Below are 23,258 nucleotides of genomic sequence, written 5' to 3'. Positions count from 1 at the left end.
ACTTAATTAATTACTAGCAGAATTCTCTTAGCAGTATATGGCTAACCACTGGCTTTAAGTGGAGCTCACCCACTTGCCCCTGTCTTGCATGAAATAATTAAACACTGACTGGCCCACAGCAGAAGATGAAAAGTGAGTGTGATTCTCTAGACTTCTTTTTAGACTATTTGCTGGCTGACTTTAAGTCACTTTACAGATGAAAAAATAACATAAAAAGTCAAATAGTTGGAAGTTTCTATTCTGAAGGGACATGGCTCTTTCTGACTCTTGTCCAATGACTATTTAATGCCAAATACAGAAAGAACAGGGACTCATACCCTCGCTCTCCACTCATAACTGAATTACCTGAAAGTAAACTCCAGAGTTGGAGTTCTGCTTGCATATCTGTCTATAGATTGTCTATTCCTTTCAATATACTGACACAGTTTTTAGAAAATGATGACCTTGTTTCTTACCACAAGTAGAGTAGTAGATGGAGCACTGGTGAGAAATACATGGGGTTGAATTTTCTTAGTTCAAGGAAAACCTGAAGTCCTCTTGATGCAGCTTTCTAACAATTGGTTTATCAAATAAATAGGGATAACAGTGTCACCAAAGCACTGGCTAGGTTCCTCAAGTAAGAAGAAACCAACTTTACTTAACAGATGAATATGTAAGCATAGAACTTTGAAAAACATAGTTTGTAGTTTGATATTGCAATTCTGTCTGAATCACACTCTGTGTAACTAAATCCCTAATTTCTTTTAGTATCTAGGTCCAATTTTTCAAAAATGCAATACTGATTACAGCATAATACCTGCATTTCTTTCTTTGCTAAGTTTTACTGAACACCCTCTTAAATTATCTAATTGTGACATTTTATAAATTTAAAAAACCAATATTTCAGTAAGAAATATGCAATTATGTGATACATATGATTTTAGTGTATAATACATTGTCTACTTCTATTTCTTACAATGAATTATACTCCTGATGGTACTTTTCATAAATTATATTTGTTAAATTATATGCTCAATACATGTTACAGTCTCACTGACATTGTTTTGCATTTATAATTCAGATAAATGATATCAGCTACTGCAAACATCTTCAAAGAATGGTTGAACAGCTGATACTAATTTTTTGTATATGAACTGACCACAAATTACACAGATTCTTCACTCATGAGAGAGAGGGCTAGTTAATTTGTAAGACTAATTATTTTGTCTTTGGACTGAGGGAGTTAATGTCTTCACTGAACCTTCAAATGTTGTTATACTGTTACACAAAATAAAATTTAGCAATTAGTACACTGTGTGAGGTAAGAGGTCCATGTCATTATATATTTCTGTATAGAAGAAACAGACAGTCTCTCTGAATTAATCAAATGAGCTAACAAATTGCTATGGATAATTACAGGCATCTAGAGATGTGAGACTGCTAGCAATCAGACACTTCTAACACTAAGAGAATAATTACATCTTGTGGTTTGCCTTGGAAAGGATTAAAAAATATTCTACCAAACTGTTTTACTGGAGGGCAAGGGAAATGAAATGTTTCACTAGTCTTTCTAAAAGACTACGAAGTATTTTCTAACAAGGTATAACTTCATGAATATGACAAAGAAATTAAAAAATAAAAAAATAGAAGGAAATGTGAGCACTCTTCATTAGCTTCAGCTTAAATCCTAAACTGCCTATAAAGAGAGTTTGTGATAAAAAAGGGTGACCTAGAACTGAAATAGATTAAGAGACACTCACATAATGCTGTATCTGGCTAAATTGCAGATGTAGTAAATTCCAGATTTGATAACAGTGCTAGAAGGGTATCTGTTTATCCAACCATTCTAGATTGATCAAGAAGGTGTTTTCCTTGAGCAATAAGTAGCTGGTGCCAATAACTGATTTTATTTGTTCTGAATGAATATGTAGATCAAAGTTAGCCTTATCTGACTCAATCATGGGGCTTGCCTACCACGTTCATAACTTCCTCACCTGTTTGTTGAGGAATCTTTCCCTCCCCCATCATTTGTAGTTTAAAGCTCTCTTTACCAGGTTGGCCAGCCTGTTGGCAAAAATACTTTTTCCCTGCTTAGTCAGGTGGATCCCATCTCTGCCAAACAGCTGTTGACCTTCAAAGAGGGTCCCGTGGTCATTGAAATGGAAGCTCTGCTGCTGTGCAACCAGTGTGCAACCTATTGTTGACATGTAGGATCCAAGGTCCTCCTCAGGTCGTTCCGCCTCACCAGCAGGATGAAGAAGGCCCCATGCCCTTGACCAATGTTCCCCAGACCCATGTAGTCATGCTTGGTACTTCCCAGTTCAGCCCTGGCATTAGTGTCTAAGTGGAACAGCAGTAAGGGGTAATAGAGAGCCATGGCCTCTCTACAACATCCTGGATGTGATTCCCTGGCAAGCAGCAAACCCCCTATGTGACAAGTGAGGTTGGCAGATGTAGGTCTCTGACCTCTGCAGTAGACAGTTTCCTACCACTATCACTCAGCTCTTTGTGGTCCTAAGTGGCTCAGGCTGCTCCGGCAGAGATGCTTCATTTGATGGCACTCCCAGCTCATCAGCTATGAGGGCAGTGAACCTATTATGTAACTGACTTCTCAAGTCATCAGGAGGGGCAGGATTCTTCCTCCTGCTGTGAGAAGTCACCAGTTTCCAGACTTCATCACAATGGGAGTTTCCACTATCCAGTTTCATAGGTACAAGCTCTTCCTACTGTCTGCTACAGTTGAAGATTCAGGCTGCAGGTCTGAGAGAAGATCCAGTAGATCTCTCTCTCACCCTTTCTGATGCTCCTCAGCCTGCTGACCACTTCCTGCAGCTCTTTCACTTGGTGGCAGAGCTCCTGAAAAACTGCACAGCTCCTGAAAAAATGCACACCTTTGACAACCTAGAAAGCCATGTGTCCCAGGCTCAGTGAGAGGCCTCAGGCACTCCCTGCAGCCTGAGACTTGTAGAGCTGTGTCCTCCTTCTGAAGCTCCATCTTGAGTCCAAAAGTCTGATAATGGAGCGCCATGATAAATAACATAATATATGCTGAATGTAGTAAATAAAAATTATTGTCTTTCTATACAAATTTGCTTTGCACTTCCACAATTTAGTCCAATTCAGAACTCCTTTGCTCTTGTATAAAACTGTATAAATTCTATTAAAATCAATGTGCTAGCACCAGATATTTGCTAAGAACCTCAAATCAACATTTACTGATTGGCAGTACATTTATATTAGCTAGTGCAGGCCATTAACTATAAAAGAAGAGCCTGCAGTGATATTGTGCTGGTTTTGGCTGGGATAGAGTTAATTTTCTTAATAGCAGCTAGCATGGGGCTATGTTTTGGATTTGTGCTAAAAACAGTGTTGATAACACAGGGATGCTTTAGTTACTGCTGAGCAGTGCTTACACAGAGTCAAGGCCTTTTCTGCTTCTCGCATCACCCCACCAGCGAGTAGGCTGGGGGTGCACAAGAAGTTGGGAGGGGACACAGCTGGGACAGCTGACCCCAACTGGCCAAAGGGATATTCCACACCATATGACGTTGTGCTCAGTATATAAGGCTGGGAGAAGAAGAAGGAAGGGGAAGGAAGGGACGTTCAGAATGATGGTGTTTGTCTTCTGAAGTAACTGCTATGCATGATGGAGCCCTGCTTACCTGGAGATGGCTGAACACCTACCTGCCAATGGGAAGTGGTGAATGAATTCCTTGTTTTGCTTTGATAGCGTGCGCGGCTTTTACTTTACCTATTAAACTGTCTTTATCTCAACCCACCAGTTTTCTCACTTTTACTCTTCTGATTCTCTCCCCGATCCCACTGGAGTGGCTGAGTGGTGCTTAGTTGCCGGCTGGCGTTAAACCACGACAGTCCTTTTTGGTGCCCAACGTGGGGCTTGAAAGATTCGAGATAACAGCAAGTTTGATTGGAATGTGCTAGATCAAATTTATAGCTGTTATTGCTGTTTAGCTATTAATTGGCAGGCTCCCGTGCTTGCAATGGAGCTTGCTTGCCTTGCTGTATATTAGAGTCTAGTGCTCGTTAGTGGCTGTTTTTTGCTTTCACTGCTTGCTGTGCTGCTGCACTGCTGATCACCTTACTGTGCTGTGCCTGGGGACATTTTGATAACAGCAATGGCCATGTGCCCGGGCTGGCAGATTGGCAGGGCATTGCTGCTGTTTCTGTGCTGCTGTACTGGGCAGGCTGGAACTCCAGTGTGGATTTGAGTCGAAGTGACTGTCACCTGTGGATGAGTCCACATGGGAGCAGGTACACCCTGAAGCATCTGTGGCTGTGGATAAGCCCATGCCAGAGCAGGTACATCTCAAAGCGTCTGTGGCCGTGGTTATGTCTATGCCACAGCAGGTGTACCCCTGGTTAATGAAGTTGTATTGGATAATGCGGGACCTGAACATCACGTAAATGGTATGAAATAAGGGGTGGAGAATGTGCTCATTTTGGGTGGGGTAGAGTTCTCTCCCCCATCCCACCAGGGGGGAGTGAGCAAGCAGCTGTGTGGTGCTTAGTTGACGGCTGGGGTTAAACTATGACAGATACTGTCTTAATTGTGTTAATCTGTATGTTTAAGCTGGAGAAAGCATAAATGTCCAGGAGAGCATGTGGCCCATGACAAGTGAAATCCAAATGACTATTATGGATGGAGAAGGGCAATGATAATACCCAGTAACATACTTGTATAAGTATTAGTCTGTGGAAGCTAAATCCTATTGTATTGGGTGTATGTGGCAAGTTGTTGGCAGTGGCAGGGCTGCAGGGGTGGCCTTTGTAAGAAGAGACTGGGGCTGCCCCGTGCTGGACACAGATAGTTCCAGAAGACCCACCACAGGACACAGCTGAGCCCTTCAGCCAAGCTGGTGGTGCCTCTAGGAAAACATATTTAAGAATGGGAAGAAAATGCCAGACAGACAGAGGGAACGCAAAGAGTGAGACAGGCAGAGGGAACACCACGGCCAGAGAAAGGAGGAGGAGGAGGAGGAGGAGGAGGAGGAGGAGGAGAAGGAGAAGGAGGAGGAGGAGGAGGAGGTGCTCCAGGCACCAGAGCAGGTATTTGCCCTGCAGCCCATGGAGGACCCACACCAGAGTAGAGGAAAAGTGTGAGAAGGAAGGAGCAACAGAGAGAAACCGCTGTGCGCTGACTGTAAGCCTCCCCCCCGACTTTTGCACTATTCACTCACTGGGGGGCTGAAGGGACTGAGGCAACCTCTGGCAATAACGTGAGGGGAGAGAGGAGTCTGGAACGGGGTGAAGTTGAGCCTGGGGGAGCAGGGAGGAAAGGTGGTTTCCCTATGTGTTCTACAGTTTGTCTTTTTGCTTCCCAATACTCAACTCAGTAATTAAATATATAAATGTATTTCAACTGGCAATAAATTAAGTTAATTTTCCCAAGTTGTGTCTGTTTTGCCAGTGACAGTGACAGGCAAAAAATCTTCTTGTCTTTTATCTCGACCAATGAGTTTTCTCGCTTCTATTCTTCTTATTTTTTTCCCCCCATCCCACTGCCTGGTGAAAATGAGCAAGCAGCTGGGTGGAAATTTGACTGTTAGCTAAGGCTAATCCACCACACCAATAAAGGAGAAAGGCAACAAAAGGTGGTGGCTAAAACTAATAACTCCCTAGGAATCCTGTATGGAGGGGGGCAAGCAAATAATAGCATTAGCCAATTGAACCAGCCTGTTGAGCAGGGAGGTGTGAAGGGTTATCTCTTAGCAAATGCTTACCATAGTTTTTGTGATGCTGTTTTTTGCCAGAATGTAAGCATAAAACTCAGGTGTCCAGTCAAATGGACACTCTATCTTTTATCTCTCTATCTCTTATCTCTTATTCATTTGAGCTGCTGAGATCAGAATGCTATCCTAGGGATGGGTATATACATCTTTTCTGGGAGCTGAATAGTTCTTCTCTGTTAAACAAGGCTGAAAAAATAAGTTGTAGTTTCCACAGTTTTTTGATGGCTGAAACAACATTAATTTGAAGAAATATTAAAATAATAAACATTCCTGATATTCTGATGTCATCTCCATAACCCACATCTCAGGAGTATGTCTGAAACATCTGTCAGAATTTTTTTGACTTTTGAACTCATGCCACTGGGTGCATTTCCAGACCTCTTTTGTTTGTGTTTTGAAAAGGTGGCCACAGCTGTATTTTCTTAAATGTGTGTCCTGGTTTTGGCTGGGATAGAGTTAAATTTCTTCCTAATGCTGTGTTTTGGATTTAGTATGAGAAGAATGTTGATAACACACTGATGTTTTTAGTTGTTCCTAAGTACCCTGCTAGCCAAGGACTCTTTAGAGGCTGGGAGGGAGCACAACCAGGACAGCTGGCCCAGCTGGCCAATGGGGTATTCCATACCATGTGACATCATGCTCAGTATATGAATGGTAGGCATGGTCCAGGAAGTAGCGATCGCTACTTGGTTATCAGTCAGTGGGTGGTGAGCAATTGCATTGTGCATCACTCATTTTGTATATTCTATTATTATTATTATTATTATTATTATTATTATTATTATTATTATTATTTCTTTTTTCTGTTCTATTAAATCATCTTTATCTCAATTAACGAATTTTACTTTTTTTCCCCAATTCTCCCCCCCATCCCACTGCAGGGGGGGGAGTGAGAGAGCGGCTGTGTTGTGTTTAGCTGCCTGGTTAAACCACAACAATGCATAATCCTTTTTGTGCTGGGCTTTCTTTGGCGCCATCGACTTAACATTGACGCCTGGTCTAGTTTCTGGTTTCCACTGGCCTGAGGTGGAAGACTGATAGACAGACAGTTTCTCTGAACAAAAAAAGAGCAACAACCATCTAAAAAGAAACATATATCTCAAACAGGAGGTGTCACCTACAGAAGTTAGATGCTGAATGGAATTTTTATGGAGGAATGATTCTGGACTTGAGCTGTCGCTAGGTACTGCTGCCCATTTTTAGAAGACTAAGACTAGTTTTGGACTTGATGTCATCACCCAACAGATATTTTTTAAATTGGCTATTTGTAAAGTAAGATACATTCTTGTGGCAACATAACTGACAGAAAATGAGTATTTTGAGAAAGTTTAAAATATCAAAAATTGACAGCTTATTAAGTAAGTATAATAAGGAAGTATTCTTATATATGTCTGATATCAGAAGGAATTAACTGGAAAAGTGTACTTCTGACTATTCTCTTTAAAAATATTTTTTATTTTAAGAGATTATTTTATAATGTAGTTCCCTGAAAGGAACTACATAGTAGTAGCTAAATGGATAGAAAACTGTCTCTAAATGTGCTAGTGCAGACCACTGACTGATTCAAAGTGAGGAAATTCAGACGTCCAGATCCACTTTCATTCCCAACTTAATGCTTTAATCAACAGCCTGTAGTTTGGGACAATTCTGAAAGGGAAGGAGAGAGAGAAATATGAAAAGGAGGTTGTTTTTCCATCCCTCCTGTTTAATCTGTCATTACATAGTTAACAATATGAGATTTATGGGGAAAGAATAAGAGGGAGAGAGAAAGTGAGAAAAAGAGAAAACAGAGGTAAGGAAGTATGATTCTGTAAACTAGTGGCTAGAACTTTTTGGTAAGATGGATACCTGAGTTACTATTTCTGCTGTTAGGATTCTTTCTGAATTTCATTTAACGACTTCTATTAAAAAAAAAAATTAGGAAAAGATTTTTGTACTAAATTCTGAGTCAGATACCTAAGTTTTGGAATCAAGTAGAGCTCTATTTAGCTTTTTATACATAACGTGGATGGCTTCACATGCTGACTTCACATTAATTCAAGACACTTCCCTCTGTGAGCAATTTGGAGACTTGTTTCTAAATCAGCATGTTGTGAATCAACATGTTTTCCTGCACACTATTTGCTTGTTTGAAGTGGTTCTCTGAGCCACCAGCTTTTTATCACTTTGTCTAGGGATAAGACTCTGAATAATTCTCATGCCAAACAGAAGCAGAGTCCTACCTCTAAAAAAGATGGATGAAAGAAGATCACTGATCGTATGCTACTAAAGAACCAGTGTCTACATTTCTGTGGACTGGATTCAGGATTTGAACTGTATCTAATATTCCAGGTGATAGATAGTTCTGCATTTTGAGTTTGGGATGAAGTTGTTAGCTTTAGGCCCTTGGCAAAATCCACAGAATGACTCCTTTCTGGAAAGCAATTACTGAGACATCATGTGTAGAACAAATTTCTTCATTAGAGGAATGACTCTCTATTAATAGCCAAACTCTGCTACTGAGTTGGCCTTCACTCAATATGAAGTGATTGCAGAGAGAGGCTCTACTTAAAGTGAAAATTAGTCTGGCCTACCTTGTGCCCACTAGCAAAATAAGTTGCTCTCCTCTGATCAACTGTGTTTCTTTTTCACTAGGTTAAAGAGAAAACCTTACCATACAAAGACAAACGAAACAATGACGAAACTTATCCTCACTGGGGAAATATATATATGCTAATAAAAAAGTTGAAACAAAAGTGACAATTAGAAAAAAAAAACAGACTGGTCTTCAGGGATGTTACCTCTTTTCTGTAAGAATGAGTAAAGAGTTTGAAGAATAGGGGACTTGTGCTACACATACCACATTAATTTCAGAGGCTAATTTGCAGCTAGTTCACAAAAGCTGTTAGTGAACCATTTAGTTCATGCATCATTTACTTTGCTTTTCACAAGATCAGTTTAAAATCCATTTTAAATACATAATTTTAAATAATTTTTTTTTTTAATTCTTCCTCTTTTTTTTGGCATTAGACTTCTTAAAACCACTTGGTGAAAAAGATGAATAGCCTGTTGGAATGTAATGTAACAACAAGGTGCATAGGCTACTGAATAAATTTGTTATGCATTCTTGCTGTGCTTAAATCTAATGTTCTCCAGACTAAATGTTTAGTTGGTGGAAATCAAGGTATATACAGATGTGCCACCCTGGATTGAACTGCAACAGACAGCTGCTCCCATTAGTTACTGCCTATCTGCTGAAATGCGTTAACTAATTATTTGAAGGTTTTTCAGTCCATTTCAGTGCAAACCTTCAGTGGGGGTAATTTTTACTTTGCCTTGAAACAGGGTAAAGTACACACAAAAGTTCAGAATCCTGTTCATTTCTGAGATATTTGTGTTGTTTGTGCTGACAGTTTATACTACATCTACCAGAAAATACTTTAACATTTAAGTAGACTAAATACGAATGAAATTAAGAACAATGCCCAGTGTATTCAGTTCTGGCTACTCTCAGACGTTTAGCTGTCTTTGCCCTGTTTTCTCTTTCCAGAGGTGAGTATCTGGGAATTTGAGGATTCTACATAGAAGCGAAGAAACTATGACTGAACAGCTCATGCACACTAAACCATTTAAACTTGATAAATAGACCCCATTTAACTCCATTACTGAGACAGTGGATGGAAATAATAAGTAAAGTAAGAGACAATACTACACACATTATCAATATTGCAAAATCCACTTATTCCTGGAACAGTCATCAAAAAGATTATGATACCTTCAGTATGATTTTGGCAAATAGTAAAGATGTAAGATGGAGGAAGATAGTATCCCTTTACTGAAGTATATTAAACTGATTCTGGTTTAATTATATAAAAGAAGAAATAAAGTTCTGGTTCGAAGGTTCTCATTTTAAGAGAGGGAAAAAATTTGGGTCTGTGAATGTGGATGATTTATGAAATTTCTCTAGATCAAAATCACAAATATATTTGGAGCTTGAATCCAATATAAGGAAAAAACCCATCTTAAAAGACATCCTAGGAGTACAACAACAGACAGTAAGTTTTTTTCAGCCAAAGAATTTGTATATTTTTTAGATGTGTCAATAAATAGAGAATAAGGAAAGAAAAGTCAGACATTGTCTGATCGAGTTGGTGTGGAATTAAAAATGACCTAGTTTTGGCCTCAGCAAAGCAAATTCCATACTTTAGGTTTCAAACAATGATTTGAATGTGAATGCTGAGGATCAGATAGTTATGCTAGACAGAAGTGTAGTAAGCAGTTTTAGTAGTTATTAGCCTTAGAACACAAGAATGTATGAATGTCTATAGTAGGTGTGACAGAAGTCCATCTCCTCTAGTACCATCTTCAACACTGACCATATATTTACCTAGGGCAGAATAAGAACACAGCCAACATATGATGCTTCATCCTAATGCTTTCCCAACATTTCTTTTCAGCCCTGGACTTCCTAATTCAGACATAAAATCTGCTTTGTACCCTTCAGTGAATCTGTTGCATATAGTCTGCCCTTGACACTTTCAGACTTAGTAAGTTTTTGATCTTTGCAGTATCGTGTGGCAACAAGTTCAACTTCTTGCATGAAGAATTAAATTTTTTTTTTTTTTAACTGGACTGTTAATACTTTACTGATGATACATTCTAAATATATATATTTTTTTAAGACAGAGTGAATAAGCTCCATCCATTCTGTTTTATCTACCATTTCCTGATTTTTGAGTTTTCTTGTTGGCCAGAAAATGAATTACGTAGTTAGTCCTTATACTGTAACCCATTAAATACAATTTTTGTCATTCCTAGTAAAAGGTCACAAGATTTTTAATGAAGTGACAGAGCAGTGTGTCAAGGTTCAGTTGGCCTCAGCTCATTTTGGCTTGTTTTAGCAACTGGCTGGTGGTCACTCGCACACCTGTTTTAACTTCAGCTCCTTGAATATCTGGTATGGTAGAAGTCTCACAAGCTACATAGTCATTGCATAAAAAAACATTTATTTTATTTGTGTCAGAGCACAGAAAAGGCCAGTCGCTCCCTAGGGGGCCCGGGAAGCCATAAGACATAGGGATTCACCACAGGGGCTGGTAGGACACAATCCTCACCAGCCAGCACCTGTCCCACCAATCCCAGGGAGGGGGCAGGGAAGCCTTGATGCATTGGGCATAACAAGCAGGGTTTGGTAGCAGGGACTGCAGGGTGCCCTATGTGGGAGGAGGCTATGAACTGTCCTGTGTTGGTCACAGTGGGTTCCAGATGGCTCTAAATGGATGGAAATAGTCCATCACATCCCAAAACTTCAACCAGACAGAGGACCACGTAACACTTCTCTTCAGGCGTGTTTGAGGAAGCGTGGCAGCTGCTGGGGGCAGGATATGCAAGGAGATACATGACAGGAGACAGGGGAGGACGCTCCAAAGGGGACACATGAGGAGGTATATGAAGAGGAGTGTTTGAAGAAAAGGGAGAAGCAATGAGGGAGATGCGTGGAAAGAGACATTATTGGGGACACATATAGAGATGCACCCCTGGAAGGAGGTGCTCTGTGCTGGAGGAGGGACACCCCTGAGGGACTGCATTCTTTGGGTGACACATGCTGGGGCAGGGACACCTCTGAAGGGACTGTGGCCAGAGCAGGGGAGCAGTAAGAAGCAAGGAGTAGTAGAAAGAAACCTCTGCGCTCTGTTCCCAACCTCTTGCACCACCTGTTTCCTCATGAAAGGGGTTTGGAGGGACCGAGTGTAATGTATGGTGAAAACAAGAGTAGTTGAGACGAGGAAGGGGGAAGAGAGATGTTGGACTGAAGCTGAGCCTGGAGAAGGGGAGGAAAGGCATTTCCTTAAGTATTTCTTGAATTACCTTTTTGTTTCTCAGTACTGGAATGAATAATTAAAAGCTTCTGATAATTGGCAATAAATTTAATGAAATGAAATTTCCTGAGTTGAGATTGTTTAGCTTGTGACAACCGGCAGTGGTGGCCAGAGTCAGCACAGAGCCCAGGTCACCAGGCAAATCCATGGTGTTGAAGCAAGACCAAGGAGAAAACAGGAACATGAGTCAGGATCAGCTCCAATGACAGTGACCAGGGCCAGAAACAGGCTAATTGCCAAGGAGGTTGATGGTGGCGGGGAGGGCTGAGGCCACGCTGGGACATCACCCTGCACATTGGGATCAGGATCGGGCCCGGTGAGGGGAACCAGCGTCAGACACAGCCCTGGGATGGCTAGGCAGGGCTGGGGGGTGGAGGAAAGACTGAGGCCAGGCCAGGACATCAATGTGCAGGTTGGGCCCAGCTTGCGGGGCAGGGCAGGGCTGTGGTGAGCTGTCAGTTTTGTCAATCCTTTGTCAGTTGAAGGGAAACCAGCTGGGAACCCGTGAGAAGGAGAGGATTGTGACTGGTAAACATAGAAAATAATCCCTAAATGGATCCCAACACTGAAGAAGAAGGGATCTCCCCTTCAGGATGTTGACATTTCCCTGTGATTCCAACTCTTCTCTGCTTGAGGAAGACTGATGACATCGACCTTAAGACCTAGAGGGACTTTATTGGGATGAGTGTAATAGCAGAGGAAAAATATTTTAAGTTTTCTTGTACAGCAGTTAAAGATACTATTATTAATGAGGCTTTCTGTATTCATTTAGACTATGATTGCTGGTACTATTATTGCTTGTTTTGTTCTGATGAGATTGCTCAGTTTTTATGAATAAAAATTCTTGGCTATATGTATATATATTTAAAATATTTATGAGGCATTTGCTTTTGCTCATACCAAGATTTTGGTCTTAGGGATGCTTTTCTATACTTTTGATCATACTTGTTTCCATTCTCTGAACCTTTTCCATTTTTATTTTATTCTTACTGAGGAGAGTGAAACAGAATTTTAGATAGTACTCAAAATGTAGGAGAATATTGGATCTGTACAGTGAAAAAATATGACACTTTCTATTCTTTTTTTTACTAACTCCTAATATCCTGATTTGCTTTTATGACCACTACTGAATATTGAGCTAATGTTTTTTATGATACCTGCTTTTGTAACCCCAAACCATGCTTCTGAGGAATTGATTGTCAGCTCAGAGATGATCATTTTTTATGAGAAGTTAGAACGGTTTATTAAATTTCTTGTTAGATTTGTAAAGACAATTATTATTGCCTTTAATCTTATGTTTATTCATATTGAACTTCATCTGCCATTTTAGTACCTAGTTTCTATAAGGTTCTTCTGCCATTACTCACAATCAGCCTTTATCCTTACTATCTGGAATAAACTCCTGTCACCAGCAAACTTTGTCACTTTGCTTCTTGCCCATTTGCTAAGCTGTATATGAATATTTTCACAGGCCATGTCAGCGTAACTCACCACCACCAGCTCAGTGTAGGCCACCAGTAGTTGACCTCTCTTTCCTGTGAGAACTAACTGACTTTTTCTACCTTCATTTCCTATCTTTCTGTAAATAATTTAACCTTGCAAAGATCTTTTATGCCATTGCTGCTCAGTTTCTTTAAAAGCATTTGGCAAGAAACTTTTCAAAGCCTTTGGAAACCCAAGAAGACTTTATCCATTAGATTACCTTTATCTTAAAGGATCTTTGAGGAAGCAATTTGGTTTTCATTAATGTTCACCAAAAGCCATAAGGTACTCATGAAATTTTCTGATGATAGAAAATTGGAAGTTATCTTCAACAGAGAAGTAGTTCAGAATATCTGATAGGAAGAATCAGATGACCTTAAAAATGGGATGAAATATGGGTGATCATCCATTTATGTATTAATAAAAATAATTTCTGTTATAAACTGGGATTTTTCTACTCAAAAACATCCAAAGTGGAGGAAATGAACTTTCCAAGCATTTAGAGAATCACTAGAGTTGCCAAGGGGGAAGGGGGAGAGGCGAGATGTGGGGCACATCAGAGGCTCTATCAGAAAAGGTATTTCTGTTACAGAAAAGGAAGTAGAAGTGACATTTTACAAGGCATTGGTGAAATCCTATATAGAATCTTTTGCACAGTTCTGGACATCTTTTTTAAGATCAGGTGTACATAAAAATTATTAAGATGACCAGAAGGATGGAAACTTTATTTTATGGAAGGAAACTCAATGAGCATAGTCTGTTTGGTAAAGTGAAGCCTCAGAATGGATATGTTTGTTTTCTAGAAATAAACACCAGAGAAAAGGATGACGTAAGCTAAAAGACAATGTTTGCACAAGAACAAACAGGTGTAAACTCTCTGTGACTAAATTTAGGTTATCAGTTACAGGAATGTTTCTAAGCATGAGAAAAATGAATATTGAAGACTATGAATGGGATTATTTCATGAAGTCTTTTGGGATAGCAGGGCACATAATCTATTACAAGAAAATGTCTGCAGTCGAAGGATAGCTGTGACCTTTGAGTGAAGTAGAACTATATTTGCCTACTTCTTCCTCCTCTTTTTTTTTTTTTTTTTTTTTTCTTACTCATAAAGGTTTGCATATATTTGCTTAGGGGTATACTTCTGGTTCAGTGAAGCACAATGATAAGGAAACCTGGGGTGGCCCATGTTGTGATTCAGCTTTGGAGTATGTTCTATAACTATAAAATCACAGTTCACTGAGATGCCCTAAGGTGACAGGAAAGAATGAGGAGGAAGCTCAGCAGCCCACCGATGTGTGAAGGTTTCATCTAGCAGTGGAGAATCTTCTGTATGTTGTGTTAATTCATTCTCAATAATAGGATGAACAGAGTTTGAATTAGGCTATGGAAAACATTATAGAAAACTGAAGTCCTAAAGAAATAGGAAATACAAATGTATCCATAATCAGGAGGAGAACATATAAACCACCAGGAATAGCATAAGTAAAGTTTATTTAAAAGAAGGAAGTCAGAATATTGTTGTTTAGAAACTAGTCTTTACTTTTAGTTGCTGAAATGAATATAGACATACTGTACTTGCAGAGGAATTTTGACTTTGGGATAAGTTGTGTAATAGTTACGAGTTATAATATAATCATCATAATATTAAAATCTTGAACTTTTTCCAAATAGCACTTTACTTCACCCTTTGCCTGCAGCTTATTGTATTTGTTAATTTATGTTTCTTTTTACACATTTCTGAGAATACCACTCAAGTCACTCAGAGGAAACATTTAATTCAAACTTGAGATTTGTGTGGACAAAGAGGCTAAGTGGAATTTAACACAAGGCGGCATTTTGCCACTTAAAAAGAATACAGAGGACAGAAAGAAAGTTAGTCACATGAAGAAACAACAAGGAAAGAGCCTTTGATCTTGTCCCTCTGCCGTAAGTGGAGAAAAGAAAAAATATGAACTGAAGAATAACTTTTCCCCTCATTGCTATTCACATCATCTCTTTCTAAACTTTCATTTTTAACATTTTTCCAAGGAGATTAGTATAATGGTTTTCCAGAACTTTATGGTCAACAGCAGAAACCTAAATAAAAACCTGAATTTTTCCAGCTTCTTCATCTCTAACTTGAAGGCGGTTAGTTGTGCTCTGCCTTTCAATGAGAGCAGTGGCAAAAGGAGCATCATGCAGAACAGGAATGTAATGATGTAGTCTGACTGCCTCTGTTCAACTTGCTATGCTGAGCATCCTTTGCCATTTTAATGTGTCCTCCATTTTTTGTTAGAATTTTCACATTTTTAATAAAAAAAATCCTCATATCCATTTTTCCACATTAACATTTTCATTTCAAGGATGTGTTGCATGTGGGTATTCAACAGATGTGTAATGTTCCTAAAATCCTTTAAAATTATTGAAACATTAAGAAACGCCACTGCACTTGAGAAAATATTTTACACAGAATGATGATTGCTAAAGTACTAAAGGTAGTAAGTAATTTAATAAAATTTAAAAGAGAACAAGGTGAGGGACAAGTGTCTGTGACCCCTGCCTTTTCTTAGCTGATGTGTACAATGACGATTCATTTTATTAATTTTAGAGAGGATTTGTAAAGGAGGGGAGAGGTGAATGTTCTTACCCATAAGAGGGGAGGAGAAGCATTGCCTGAGATCCAAATAGGGGTGAATTCTTGTTATATTACTCTTATCAATACTTATATTATGGTACCATAAAAAGAGGCCAGCTATGTAAGAGGTATATAGTACAAATAGAGGGAAAAATTAGTCCCAGATTAGAACCTATAAACAAGATAAAATAAATGGCTTGTTCAAGGGTACCAGATAAAGGTAAAACATGCAAAGTTGTGCATAATCTAATTAAAGGGGTCATAATTTGAATTAGAAGTAATAAAATTTCAAACTAAGTATCAGGAAGGAAAATGTCCTAAATATGAGATATAGCAATATAATACACTTGCCAGTTAGAATGCATGCAAAGGTACCTAATATAGAAATGGAAATTACTCTGTATAGCAGGAAACCCATGACCATTCTTTCTAGATGAACCACTTCCAGTGATCATGACAAACTTTTCTCAGGCAACAGCATCATTGCAGTTTATAATGAGAAGAAACTACAGTGACCACACAGACCAGTCAGAAGTCTTAGTTACTTCACCCCGGGCTCCCAATGAATAGTCTGTGTGCCTGCAAGTTTCATGCACCTTCTGCAAGGTATCACTGTCATTCTGAAGGTTGTCATTATCAGGCCCACAATAAACACCTTGTGTTTGGAAATTCCACCTCAGACTTTATTCTTCATATCTCTGTTTAAATATTGGTTGCTTTTTCAGTATGTGTGCTTTTTGGGTGGTTCTCCTGGTGGTGCAAAATCCTCTTTTGCAGCCAGAACAGCTTCTTTGCAGCTCTGGTAGTTATAACCATTTTACATCAGCAGAAAGAACTAAGCACCTTTTACAACTTGGTTAAGTATCCAGTTTGGATGAGTCTTGTCCCTTGTTTTCTCAGCTATAGAAAAGTCTTGTTCAGTAAAAATGTATTTTTAATAAAATGATTGTGGAGTTATTCTAACATTTAAAAAATAGATTTCCCTTAAAAGGAAGGGAGGAAAACAATGCTGTGGTATTCTCTCTATATATATTTTGTTGCTATTGTTTTATTTATTAGTAACTGGGCTTGATTGTATGGCATTTTTATGTACTTTCTAGCAGAAGGATTGTCTCTTTGTAGTTTGGGCATCAGTGCCCAAAAAAGACTGGAGTATGTTTCCTATAAAAATAAATTGCATTAGGAAATATCAGGAACATATGTAATCGATTTCATTTCCACCTAGAAACCAAACTATTACAAAGCCCACAAATTTTCTCGAGCTTGGCAAAAATCTAAGTATTTTCACTAATTCTCATTTAGCTGGGAGACAATATTTGAATACTGAGCATATATGCAGTCGAATTCAGTCAACTCTCTTGCTTTCTTGCAACATAATTGACAGAGGGTTGTGAGGAGGAAAATTTTTGTATGAAGATTGTTATAACTTAATGAACCTCGTGAGTTTGATGTGCTGAAGCTGAAAAAGGGTGTATTTGAATGTGAAGAGATGGGAAATAAAGTATGAGGTTTTGAAATTTTCTAAGCTGTCTCAGCAAAAGGCAACGATGTGCCATCAAATAAGTTTCTTCAGGCAAATGGTGAAGCAGGTTATCTCAAGCCTAAGTAGAAAAAAATCTTCATTTTCTCCAGTCTTTTATTTTTGTGGAGTATTTTGTGAGATAAAGACTGTGGTGACCATTTTCTAAATGTTCAAGTTCCATCGTTGCTTCATTGAAAACTATTTTGTTCTATAGAAAAGGCTCTGTGACTCATTTCTTGTCCATATTGTTGCCTGACAAGCTCTGATCTTTTTAAAGGAAATTGGCCTGTTCCATGTCTGTTCCTTGTCTACTTCTTTGAAAAATAATAATAGAAATATTAAATTGCATGTTTTATGTAGGGATTGAAATACAAGAACTGTAATCTGAATCTGTTATAATACTTGCATCAAAAGGACAATCCATTCCAAGATAATAGGTTGGGGATCAAAGCCTGCTCTTATTGCAGCTCTGCCTAAATGAACAGTTTCAAACTTCCACCAGCCCTTACTTGCTATGCCACCAACAAAGACTACTGAGGAGATCAGCAATGTATTTAGGTAATTTTGCCTCCTAGACACAAAAAAAGTGATCATTTTACTGTGACATTTGTGTGTGCCTATCCCCTTTCAATACTGCTTGTGTTCATTTGTAGGATAGGATGTTCTCTTCTACAATCAGTGGAGTGTAGAAAATTCAGTCAGCAATCTTTTCCTGATCCCTAGAGCTCATGGCACACAGGAGGAGTAATCTGCAAATCCTGGTCCTACCAAAATTCATTTAAGTGAAAAATAATAGCTTGTGGGATCATGACTTTTGTATAATGTATTGTCAACAGCAGCTCGAATGGGACTGTAGCACATTTTCACATCTGATTTGTGTATCTCGTCCTCTCACTTTTTCTGGATAATCTGCATCACACAGAGGAAAAATATTGTTTCTTTGAGAGGTAGGGGGTTGAAGTTCCTGCTGAGTTTACAACTAATAGGTGTTGTAAGCTATTGCCTTAGAGCATGATAGTGCTGATTAGAAATATCTTGCCTCTGAGAAGAGGAAGGACTCCCACATTCCACTGACTTTCAAACCCAGCAGGAACATAGAGCCAGGAGCTATCGTTTCTTTCATATTTACCTCTGTCTTTGTCCTCATTTAATAAGGCTTTCATTCCACAGAGAGATCACCCCTTTTTGGATTCCTGAGCTATTACCATAAAGATTACAGAAAATCCTAGGAAGAATTTGTGAAAAAAAATGGACATGGAAACCTTAAAGATAAATGAATTATGAAAAGTTTGAGCTATTAAAAATAAAGTGAAAATGACATAGAATTAGGAATGAGTTAGGATTGGAAAGGCAGGAGGAAGTGGCATTAGGATAAAGCTGGTCACTTTAATTTATCACAAGGAAACAGTACTTATGAAAGGGACAATTATGCCTTCCCCACCCCCCATGTTTTGCCTGTTACCCTCTTCCGTGAACACTAATGTTCTTGTGGCTGTGCAGTGAGATAGATGAGGGAGCTGATGTAGCTAAAAAATAATCTTTTGTCATTGTGTTGGTGTAACAATCAAAATGTAAACACTAGCTCATGGAAATCTAATACAGTGCATTTAAAAAAACGTTTCTGTTCAGCAATGGGTAGACCTCAGTTGCAGCCCTTCAATCAGTAAGGAATGCAGCAATTCAAAGTTAACAGTAGAAATTGAATATAGTTCAGAGAAGAAAAACAAACATGATGAAAGGTTTGGGTAATTTAACCTGGAAAGAATGGTTAAAACAGAGCTGGTTTTGTTTGGCCTGAAGAAAAGAACGTTAGGGAGAGATGTAATAACTATCTACGCAAATGTAAAGGGACATAATAAAGGTGAAGGGATCAATTATTTTCAATAGCCAACATGTACAGAATGAGTAGTAATGGTTCTTAAGCAGCAGGAACAAAAAATAGTAATAGCATTTTATAACCTCTGATGTGTTCAAAATGCAGGGTAAACACTAATTTTCACAATATTTCTCTGTATGAAGTGAATATTATCAATGCCTTTTAAAGATGAAGATGCTGAGGTAAAAATGTTTGCTGACTTTCCCTAGTTCAATTAATGAAAAGCCTAGACTTATATCTGAAAAGGTTTGTATTTGTTTTCATGATTGATGTATCAGTAGGTGCTCAAGATTGAATCCCAAAAGGAACTGACCATTCCTGAATGTTGGGTCTAGCACCTAGGCTCTATGTATACTGAAAGGAGACAACAAACACTTCACAGTGGATTCCACAGAAAAGAAAAGAAAGCAAAAAGCCCAGTCTAGAAAAAAAGGCCGCCTAGAGTTATAGTCCATAGAAACAATATTAAAAACTAGGACTTTCTTGAATTTCATCTCTCTAGGGACTAAGTATCTTTACTAGGGCTGCTCAGAGATCCTATTTTAGGTAGGCAGCAGAGAGTCTTTCCCTAAAGGTGAATTCTTTAGAATTTGAACCTTAAGGACTGAAGTCTTTCCATTTTAATTCCATTCTTCAAAGAATGCACAACTGTTCAGAAAAAAAACAATTAGTTTTTGGTGAAGATTTACATTTAGAAAAAAAACCTAAAATATTTAGGAACGTGCATATTATAGGGCATATATGTCCATATTTAAAGATATTTTCATATTTGGACTGAAAGTTTGTCTCAAATGAGGTCAAAATCTTGCTATTGTCTTCAAAGGTGCTAGGAGTTAATTTTCATGTTTTATATTGTTGTCTTAATCAGTCTAAATAATGTCACTAAAGCTGTTTTGTAGGGAATTTGTGTAGGGTCCACAGAAGTGTGTTAGATATTTTACAGTCATGCAAAGTAAGTTGCTACTTTGAAGCGCTTTCAGTTTAATTAGACAATTTGCATAAGGAAGGAAAAGGGAAAAAAAAAGGATAGGACAGAATTATTTTCCTTTTTCCCCCTTTTTTAATATTTGACTCTCACTTGTTTGCTTTTACTTAGCTACCTTAGAATGATATGATTTGCAGGGATTTTTTCTTCAGTTGATACCAAAATAACAATATATTCTGGCCCCATCTCATCGCACAGTTTCAGGAACCTTAATGTCCATTAAGGTAATTTTATCTTCAGCTGATTATCATTCTCTCTACATTATTATTTCCCTAACCTATGCTCCTTACCTCAGCATGCTTCAATTTAAAGTTGCTCTCATTATATCTGTCAGTATGCCTTGTCAAAAAATATTCTGTCAGACCATCTGATTAGGACTTTTATAGGTTGGACCAAAAAGAGGTTCCATTTTTAACCCACTTGATGAAGAAACGGAGATTTTTCTCACATGTGCATCCCCCGGATGGAGTGCCAGTGTGTTAAGTGAGAATTAGGATATTGTGAAAAAAAGACTAGCCTAATTTCCCCTATTCTTTTAATCTCTGTAAATTCTCTTAGTACTTTTCACCATAGTATCCATCCTTGTGCCAAGAAACTGCTTGAATTCTTGCAGCATGGGACTCCTAGAACCTTTAAGCAGCAGCTTAAAGAGAACTGCAGACAACTGCATTTGCATCAGTTCTAGCTCCATTAAAAAAGCAAAGAGGACATAGCTTTTTAAGTTCTTAATAAACAATTGGAAGTTAAGTTTACTAGGAGAAAAAAAGAAGTTTTTTTATTACATAAATCTCTGATTTAAACTGTTTGAAACTTTTTATTTCATGGAAGGTACTCAGAGACTTAACGTAGCCACATTCATATACTTGATATTCCTATATTATGACATAATTTATTTTGTTAACTATTTAGCACTGAAGCATTTGTCTTGTAGGTTTAGCCAGGGTGGTTTGAGTATTAAGCATAAATTCTGGAGAACCTGCTGTGGAAAGAAATTTTTTTTATGACCCGTAAAAATATGGCAAGTGGCTGAAATTCTGGCCAGTTAAATATTTACAAAGATATGCTCAGGAAATTTGCAGTTGTATGGCTTTAATTCCACAATATGGGAAGTCACAGCTAAAGACCATCTGCTGTAGCAGATAACAATATACTGATGCTGTCAAATCTCATGAACAAAACAGGATTGCTACCCTGTAGCACACCAGAGGAAAGCAGATGTAGTGAATCTATCTGTGGCGTTTATAACCACTTGCCTGCTGAAAAGAATTGAACTCATTTCTTTCTTTAGAAGCCACAAAAGTTGAATCTTCTGATGTCAAATCACCAGACGACTCCATTGTCATGATGTCATCTAGCTAGCATGGTCTTTTCATTCAAGAAATCTGTTATAGACGAGCTAAGTAGACACTACTAATACTTATTAAAAAAACTCTTCCTGAACCCCTCTTGTGCTCTCCTCTTCCCAGTTGTACACTTGTTTACAGAGCATTCATTAATCAATTCAAATTATTTGCAAGCTGCAATTCCAAGCTTCATTAATATTATCAACAAATCCTTGCTTACAGAAAGGATGGCTCCTACTCGCCCTGGAAAAGTGTATCCTTATCTCTTTCGTACTGTGATAAACATCTGGAAAGGTTTGGCCACAGCAGTACTACCAGTAATTCTTTATCATTTAAAACCCTCATAGAGAATGATTTGTAAACCTTGTCTTTTCCATTTTTTCCAATGAGGTAGAATTATTGGACTGTAGCAATTTTGTTTCTGTATTGTAGTAGATTCAGCTTCCAAATTCTTTAAATCAAAAAAGTTGATAGCCTTCTGTCATAGTGAAAAATAATTCTTTTTTTTAAAAAAAAAGACTGGGAAACTTTGTCTTTATATATCTGCTATAATAAGTGTGAAAATTCCACATGACCAAAGATATCAACTGTGAAGTTTATTAGCAATATTTTAAGAATCAGTATTTATTGAGAAGAAGAAAAATCAACTGAAGTATAAAGGAACAACTTTATGAGAAAAACAGCAGTATTTTCCTTCTCTTGGAAATTTCCCTTCATATTTTACTTACTTGGCTTTGTTTTGGAATTAAGTTCTGTGGTCCTAAAAGGTTAGTTACTTAGCAACTAATGGAATAAATTTAATACTGAAAGGCTGCAACAGAACTGATGCTACCAACAGACCATTTTGTATTTCATCACAGTTTAGCACACTTACTTTTTCCATGCCCCTTAGAAATGCCAAAAATTATCATAAGGGAAAGTTAGAAAATCTTATATTGAAAAGTTCTTCACTAGCTTTTCTAGCTCTTTGTTTAGATTTGTTAAATTGAACTGTGGAAAGTAAATGGCTTTCATTAATAAATAATTTTTTCAGAGGACTGAACTCACCAAAAGAAGCGTATGTAATGTGTTTAATCCTATCTGCCTTTTCAGTGTTTTCTGTTGGTTATAATCAATTATGATGAGTCATTTGTGATGACTTGGACTATCTCAGTGCTTCAGGAATTCATTTTTGAGTAGCGCCAGTCTAGTGAAAGATGCCAGTCTATTTATGAACTGCTGTGAAACTTGTGATGTCTAGAATTCTGAAATCTAAAATTGTGAAATTCTCTTTAGACCCAGCAGAATGTATAATACTGGGATAAAGCACTAGGACCTTCTCCTGAGGAAGTCTGACCAGCATATATACATTGGAATTCAATTTTCCAGAAAATCTTTGGTAAATTTAATTTCTGTCACATAATAATAAGCCAAATGTTCACATAAAACAGATCTATAGTGCTCTTAAATAAAATACATGATTTTACAGAAAAAGGTCTCTTTTGCTCTTCTTTTCTCTTGTATACTTCAATTAATGTCATGTTATTGGGTTTAGATTAACAATAGTGATATAAATGGCAGGAAAAGTACAACTAACAATGGGGAAAAATGAATTAGATGCTCATTGAAAAGAGTTGGTTGATGTTACTGTGAGGCTGCTGTCTACGTATGAAAAATCATGGTGATAGGGGAAGAGAGGGTTCCTGGCAATTGGAAAAAGTTTTATGAACATCTTTAAGACAATAACAAAGACCTGGAAAGTGTAGACAGGTTTGGATAACCTCAGTCCCTGGAAAGATCATGGAGACTTTCCCCTTCAAAACCACTTCCGAGCATGTAAAATGAAAGAAGGTAACCAGGAACAGCT

This window comes from Calonectris borealis, chromosome 4 (assembly GCF_964195595.1).
Source record: "Calonectris borealis chromosome 4, bCalBor7.hap1.2, whole genome shotgun sequence".
In the NCBI taxonomy this organism is placed as follows: domain Eukaryota; kingdom Metazoa; phylum Chordata; class Aves; order Procellariiformes; family Procellariidae; genus Calonectris; species Calonectris borealis.
Note: the sequence above shows the minus strand (reverse complement) of the source record.